This window comes from Triticum dicoccoides, chromosome 2A, assembly GCF_002162155.2.
Source record: "Triticum dicoccoides isolate Atlit2015 ecotype Zavitan chromosome 2A, WEW_v2.0, whole genome shotgun sequence".
In the NCBI taxonomy this organism is placed as follows: domain Eukaryota; kingdom Viridiplantae; phylum Streptophyta; class Magnoliopsida; order Poales; family Poaceae; genus Triticum; species Triticum dicoccoides.
The window spans coordinates 713,773,769-713,782,065 of NC_041382.1; the positions used below are offsets into that span (position 1 = coordinate 713,773,769).

At 46.5% G+C, this 8,297-nt stretch overlaps 1 long non-coding RNA gene across 3 annotated transcripts; it reads right to left on the reverse strand.

Moving 5' to 3' along the window:
• Positions 1-1,210: 1,210 nt before the first annotated feature.
• On the reverse strand, positions 1,211-4,448 carry LOC119352007. Of its 3 annotated transcripts, none has more exons than XR_005170102.1 (4): positions 4,049-4,448; positions 3,858-3,932; positions 3,202-3,331; positions 1,211-3,090 (listed from the first exon to the last, which is right to left on the reverse strand). It is a non-coding gene; the product is annotated as an uncharacterized LOC119352007 (long non-coding RNA). The 3 variants fall into 3 exon arrangements; XR_005170101.1 differs by having other exon boundaries at positions 1,211-3,095; XR_005170100.1 differs by having other exon boundaries at positions 1,211-3,331.
• Positions 4,449-8,297: the final 3,849 nt, after the last annotated feature.

Here is an 8,297-nt window from a genome sequence, read left to right on the forward strand (position 1 = left end):
TCTCAAGAGGGTAAGCCGAATCGCGCTGTGTTATACTGTCGGTGCGACATGATTTTACCTCATCCGCTGACCCGAAACGACCGTGTACAGTCCACATTTCGCTATCTGATTGACTGCTGAAGGGTTACGACTTATCACTCTGCTTATCTACTGATCAACAGACTAGAAGATTATCTTATCATGATGAAACATATTTCCTCCGTTTCCAAAGTCAAACTTACTTTGACCAAATCTTATATTTTCTCACGCTCCATGTCACACCTTTGGCTGAGCTTTGCCTCAGGCAGAGGTCGGAGTTGTTTGTTGGGGAGCAGCACCTCGCGCATTTAAATTTGTGAAGTTGGAGTCATTGAATGACTAGTACTGCAGGGGAATTCACCAAATAATACCTTCATGTCCAGGCGCTGCTCCATCATGAGGAGCACAGCTACCTTGGCCGTGTTTCCGGCAACAGCGTCATCAAGCAATAGGCGGACCTCTTCAGGAAGTTTATCTTGAGTAAGCTGATGCATGTATATTACAAGAAGATAATTCAACAAACCAACAAAATTAGCAGGATAGAAGCTATATGTACCAAATCAGCAGTACATATATCTGCCGAAGAAGATCGGACACATTTAGTACTACCACTGTCAGTGACGATGGTTGATGTTCTATGTACAAAATCTGCGGGCAGTACCCAAAATTACCACAGCTAGTTCCCCTCCCGTTGCGTTGAATCAGATTTTCCTCAGATCCTCTTGCAAGATAGATGAACTACCACAAGCTTCTGAGCAATTTTGATAAACTTTTCCTCTTAGAGTTAGCCGCGACATTGTCTGGTTAAATAGATGGTTCAAGCTAAGGGGGAAATTAGAGAATATACATGGTCTAAGACTCATCTATTAGCACAACCGTACAAGTGTATCGTCTAGAATCTACATAAGAAATAGGATAGCGGTCATCTTCTTACTTCAGAACACACATCGAATTCTCCTATAAAACAAATGTTACTCAAAGGTCAAGCATGGTAGTGGTACAATGGACGCAGTTTCTCCCCCTTTCCTCTGCTGCCACAAAGCAAATGAAGTTGTGCAACAACGAATTAAGTTATGCAAGTATCAGGTATTGGTAAAAGGAGAAGTCACGGGGAGGAGAGAGAGTCTGGTAGAGGCTGCAGACCAAACACTGCGCCGAGCAGGCCATACTCCGCAGGAGGAGACGATTTGTAGCTTCTGTCGCCCCGCCGCGCATCGCCGCCCCCCCTGCACAAGCCCCCTCTGTCGCACCTCCCCCCTGCAGCCACCTGCATGCGCCGTCTATCATGGCAGTGGCAGAGGCCATCGTTCTTCTCTTCAGCACCACACATCGAGGCACGAGGACAACGACACGGACTGCTGGACCATGGGGGATGACACGGAATGCAAGGTTAAAAGATCACGATGTGTTGTCTCTACTGGCTCAAATCTCAAATTTAGATGAGTATGTAAAAGTTTGCAAAAGGGTAAACACACCATTAAGTAACTATAATCAAACATCAACTATATCTAGTTTCCCTGACTGCTAACCATGTACATCAGGGCAGACTTCGAAAATAATGGACAAACACAAAATTAGTGAAGCCCAATTTACATCAACATGCAATGCACACGCAACAAATCTAGCTTGATAAAGGTGTGCATCTAAAACCAACATTGTGTCAAGGATATCACGGGTAATATTTAGATTGTTACTAGAAATTTGCATGTGCGTTGCAACGGATTCAAAGTAGAATAATACTTGTTAACAAACTCAAAAGAAAACACTCCAGTTTTGATGAACATATATCACAAAAAATATATTATGTTTCACTCAAAATATATTCCTGGGGCTGTTTTGATGATGTGAGGGAGGGATGTGGTTGGTTTCAAGATATTAAGGTTTTTTTTGCAAATTGGAGCAGAGAAGTGGGCTATTGTTGCAAAAGGGCCACAACTTACTTCACAGTCGTTAGATACAGATCCAGTGGCGGACGCAGAAATAAAATAAAGGGTGTGCACACTTTAAAAAATTGAGGTCTCTTACAACTGGTTTAGATGGGCCTTGAAAATCACCTAATTATTACTAAACGGTAAAAAAACTAAATTTTGGATGTGCCATGGCACACCCGACACACCCCTAGGTACGCCACTGTGCAGATCTAATGGTCAGAAATGACTGATGACAGACACACCATCATCATCAAATAATTTTTTTATAGGAGTAGAGATAAAAGTTATCTCGAGCGTGGAACTTATAGGATACAAACTTGCTTTCCTTCTGACTTGGTGCATGAGTAGTAGGCGATGAATGTCCATGGAATGAATAGATGCACCATACAGTCTGTCCTAATTCTTTAGCTCAATTCATCATAGTATGCCGGAAATACCTACAAAAAGAAGATCAGTAAGGAAATATAATTTGATTGGTAAATTAGGCCAACAAAAACAAATGGCAGGCCAAATACATGTTACTATATTTTCCTCATGTATATGTTCTTCTGAATAGCTCTATAGCCGTAGAGGTAGTGACATACCTGAAAATGTCGAACATGACCATATAGTACTTCAATCTTATGGGGGCTTTGCATTTTTTAGCTGAGCTATATAACTAAGAACTTATTCCCAGTTTGTAAGTAACCAAACTGAATTGCATAAATATAACTTAGATTAGGTGGCAAATATTTCAATAACTCTGCACGCGGATGCAATTCTTACCACCTACAACCAATTAGAAAACCAGACATGAATGAAAAGTTGAAAAGAGATGCATAAATAAATTATAAAAACCCCATCCTTCGCCAATGCCTTTTGCCAAGCAAGGAACAAATAAATAAATTTAACCTATAAAAAAGGATGGTCTTGACCTGCTTTTAGAAACAAAGGCATGCCATGGAGGAAGTCTACCGCTACCTAGCAACTTGTTTGAATATCACAGACCATCATAATTGAGAATCATACACTCAATGTACAATGATAGTAATAAATACTTGGGCAATGCATTAGTACCAATACACACACTGGAAATCAGAACCAAAGCAATGTGATCTTCAGTTTCAGACTTCCAGTCACTGGAAATTGTACGGGCCGAAATCTGATCTTCAGAAAGCACAGGGAAAAAATAAATAAGAAAAAGGGTTATCCCTACAAATGCATTACATGCTGCAAAATAATGAAGATCATTTGAACAAAATACATATCTTACCCATCAGTTAGTGGATGAATTATGGGATCGTCAATAGGAAGGTAGACACCTCGATCTCCATCAGTGCGTGTGACCATTGACACTGCTCCGTCTTGTTTGAACTCACTGCCTCATCATGCATGTAACTGTTCTGCAGGTTAATAAAAACCACCAGAACAAAGTTAGGGTATTGAGACACAGGACCTAAATATGCATTTGTAACATCAAACGAAGAAAAATGCAAAGCCAGAGTCCTATAATAGTAAAGGTAAGCTTTGGTACAGACGCAAAAAAAAAGAAGCATGGATACATCTTATCTATGCCCAAGCATGACAAAATGTAAAATCTGACATCCTAAAGTTAGCTACGTTGACCTCTCAGCAAGCATACCTGATTAGCTACATAGGCCCTTTTCAATGTAATACAATGTGCTCTAACCAAAGATATTGTTCCCGTGCTATATTTGTAATCAAAGGTTAAGGCACTCGATATCATTAAACTGCATTACCAAATATTTCAATAAACACCAGAAAAATCTTGGTCACAAGATTTTTTTTCCTGCTGCAATAAAAAGAACGACACAACAAAATTCATTATGCATAAAAAAATGTGAGCATAAGAAGAATTTTTTTTCATGATTCCGAAACAACCAGCATAAATCAAAGGAGAATTTGGACCTTCTGTGTGAAGAAACTGATCGTATGTCCTGTTATTCACCAACTTGATTTCCCGAGTTTCTTAGCTTGGATCTTCTGTGTGAACCACGATGTGAGACCACAAAACAATCAACAAGGTTGTGCGCAAGTAATCTAGAGAGAGAGATCTGCAGGAGTGGAGGGGGGAGAAGGAGTGGACGAAGAGGCCATACCAGACGTGATGCTTTCTCGGCTCCATGGAAACCATCGCCGTATGCAAGTCTGCACAAGCCGCGAAGGAGGAGCATGGATGTGGTCTGGCCAGATCCGGTTGATGCTGCCATGGAGGAGCTCTCCACCGGCAGGAAACGATGGCTGCTCGAGGTGACCGCACGGCGGCACCTTCCCGTCCAGCGCGTTCGCCAGCACCACTGCCGGCTGCTTCTCCATTCTCCCCGTCAACAACGACGAGGAGCCGTTCCCGGCGACGGCATCACCTGTGGCTGCAGCTATCCCTCTTCGCTCCAGGTGCAGATCGGGGACACCTCCGTCGCTGGCGAGCACACGGGACGCGGCCGGAATGAGGGTGGGGCAGGTCAACGGCGAACGCGGGGCGAGACCATGGTGATGCGGAGCTCGAGGGCGCATGAGAGTAGGCGGAGATGAGCCGCGTGCGGGAGGGGAGTCGAGAGAATGAGTGCCGGCTTGGTTTTACTGCGTGCACGCAACCCATCCCAAAGAACCCAATCACGGTCGCCCCTTCCCTCTCTCTCCAATCTCAAGCCACTGTAGAAAGCCAACGTGGCACACGTGAGGAGTCGCCCTGCGTGTCGCTCGTATTGGATATAATACGCAGCGAAGCGCGTTGCTAGCTGCTCTCGCTGCCTATTTAAGCAGCATCCGCCTCCTCAGTTTGTCACCCACCACCACCACATCCTTTCTCTCTCTCGCTCAAACAACGCTAGCTGATTCAGATATAGTGCATGGCGCTCCAGCTCCCGCCGTGGTTTGGTCCGCGCGCGGTCCTTGAGGGGGTCGAGCTGCTCGTCCTCAACGACAACAACAACGCCGCTCGGGGGTGGACCAGGAAACATATCAGGGGCTCCCTGATGCAGAGACACCAGCGGAACCAGCAGGAGCCGCCAGGCTTCGACGCTGCGGTGCGGACGATGCTCTCTGAGCTCCGCAAGAGAGGCAATCTGATGATGGGAGTCGGAGGGCGGCAGCATTACACGCTGTCCCGCACCCCTCCCTGCTTGCCGCCGTGGTTTACTCCGCAGGTGGTACTGCAGGCGGTGGAGCAGCTCGACGGCAACAACGCCGGCGGGTTGACCAGGACACGGATCAGGGATTCCTTGTTGCAAACGCACCAGCCGCAGCGGCGGCGGAGGCAGCGGCGGCAGCGGCAGCAGCCGCCGCCAGGCTTCGTGGCTGTGCTGCGGACGATGCTCTCTGTGCTGCGCCAGAGAGGCCACCTTGCCAGGGGAGCCAACGGCCCGCAGCACTACACGCGGCAGCAGGCTCCAGCCCTCCTCCAGCCCAATCCTATTCACATCCCCGACTTTCTCTGGGGCTATTATCTCGGCTACGAGCTGGGCAACAATAACGGCTTAGATAATGGTGTCGAGCTGGGCCAGGTGATAGCCGGCGTACTCCATGGCTGATGGTTGATGACAACTCTGGCTCTGATGAGGAAATGGACGAGGATGCATGATTCTATGCATATATAGCTTCGAAGGCCACGCTCTCCGTGTTTGTGATTTTATTTGCTGAGTGTTTGTGTGGAGTTAAGTGTTTCAGAGAGGATGCATGTTTTGTGTGTTAGTTGTCGCTACTTGCTTTGTGCTTTGCTTGCGTGCTTGTGATTGGACTCTCTGTATTATTCCATCTATCTGTACCTGTGCTAGCTACTACTGTACCTGAAATAAAATGTCTTGGCCAAGCCGCCATTGTGTATTTCACGTACATGCATGGGGAGCACCCTCGCGTGCTGGGGTTGACTTGACACACGGCAGGAGGAGGAGGTGGTGGTCTCCGGGAGACCGCAGAATGCCTCACAGCTGAGTTGCGCGCTGGCAGAGAGCCGGAGAAGTGTGCGAATTATTGGTGCGATAATACTACACTCACGGATAAAAAACAACGGACTCTACGGACCCTCCGTGCATGCCCTCATCTAATTGGCTCCCCCTGATAATACTACATAGAATGCCTAATTGTCCGTCGGTGTAGCATTACTGGTGCGATAATATTACACTCACGGATAAGAAACAACGGACTCTACGGACCCTCCGTGCATGCCCTCATCTAATTGGCCCTCCTGATTTTCAAAGGGAGGCCCGCCTCATTTAATTTAATTTCAGCCAATCAGGTACTAACCACCCCGTTAATCCTTCGTAAAGAGCCCGTGAGTCTAGCATAAGGTGCAATGGTCTCATCTGAGCCCGCACCTAAGTGGATATTCGCAACGTATGTGATCACGGATCCCCCACCCACCCAAACTTTTTTTTGAACACAATACAGACGCAAGCGCTCATACACGCGTACACTCACCTCTATGAACCGGCACCTTTGAGATTTATGAAGCCATCATAGGTGCATCGTCGTCAATGGGAACGTCTCCTCCCACTGAAAGCGCATCCTCGGAAATCCTAAAAATAAATTAAGGAATAATGTGGGTACAAGGACTTGAATCCTGATGGGCTGAGAATACCACTGTCACTCTAACCATCCAATCACAGGTTGGTTCGCTCTCACCCCCAAGCTAGTGGGTAAAAATGAATTTAACTAATCGATGCCAGGTAAGCATCTGTTGGCGCAAATAGAAAACCGATATGCTATTTTACAATCAGAGACTGAAATTTATTTAATTATTCAGCTGTTATTTGAAAAAAATATCCGCATAATTGTGTGTTCCGATTGTGCTGGAAATTTCTCATGGGCGATGTTGTTTTTGTTTTCTAGCCCATAGTATTTGTGTGGTATCCAATATGCATGTAGTTCTGTTTTAATGTTTTCTTACTATAATCTGGAACTAGTTATTATTTTTATACATGGTTTAAATCATTTTATTTTCAACCGTAGAGAACATATTTTCTGCTTATATGTTGATGAATCTTGTGTATGCTTGAGAATATCACATCTTCTTTCCTATCTCTCATGTGCCTCATTCATCTCTTTCTCCTTGCATTGGACTAATGACAACTCCAACGGCGGACGTGTTTCGTCCATTTCTATCCGTTTGGCTCCGCCTGGGCAGAACTGCTAGCCCAACACGCCGACGCAAACTCAAATCATGTCCGTCTATTGTCCTTGTGAACGCATTTTGAGCCTAAAATTTGGGCTAGATTTGCGTTCAGACGGACGTGACATGCATTTGCTGGGTGGTCCTTGATACTTCTTCAATGTATCTACATTTTTTTATTATTTCATGCTATTAGATTGTTAAACTTGTATGCTTTATATGCAATTTTTTTGGAACTAACCTATTATTAAAACGGTCCACTTACCCACAGACGGATGCAGATGAAAATTTGCGGACGAGATGCTCTTGTTGTTTCTGCTCTTGTATCTAAACCCCTTTGGGTTTTGTTATTTTCTCTCCTCTATAATGATGATATCATGCAAGCAGCTCTCTTGCATGATTCGAAAAATATACTCGTTTTATTATTTTACTTTAATTCTACGCACGTAGTAGTAGTAGTTTATTAGCGTTTGCAGCGTACGGTCACGTGTGCATCAGCCATTTCACATGCCTTACACACGTGAATAGGTCATCACTAACTTGCTCCACTAAAAAGCCACCGGAGACACGCGCAAAAGCAAGCCTCCGATCGATCCGATCAAAAGATGAGCGCGGCGCGTGCAATGCATTTCATGCATGGTCTTGCTGGCTTTACAGTCTGAAACCAGATCCACCGTCTACGGGGGAGTTGCCCGGAACGAAGCAGCGCCAAGGTGACGCCGTGACGTGAGCGGTGCGCCTGAACTGAAGGGCGAAGGCACGCGATACCAGCGGCGACGACCGAACTTGAAAGGACGATGGCAGGTCACCGGCCAGTTTGGAACCGGAACCGGAATCAGATTCGGAATCTCTCCAGACTTGCTTATTATTCTAAAAGCATCTCCACCCGCGTCCCAGGAAGGCCTTCCCAAAGGATTTTCTTGCGCCGGCGACGAAAAAACGGCCCAGTCGCATCCCCAGAAGCCCGATTTTCGCTGGCCTGAGCCGAAAACAGCGTCGGCAAACCCAATCCGAACCCGGCGTGCTGGGGGGCGCCCGGGGACGCCGGGGCGAGCTGTTTTGGCGCGAAAAAGCCACGGGCCAGCCGCGTCAGCGACACGGCGCCTCGTCTTACCCCAACGGCCTCGGTTCCCGCGGGGAATCAATGGCAAAGATGCCGCCGGTCAGCCTTGCCATTGATTCCTCACGGGCGGCGCATCACAGGACGGCGCGCCGACGCCTCCCCTCCTTCACACGCGGTC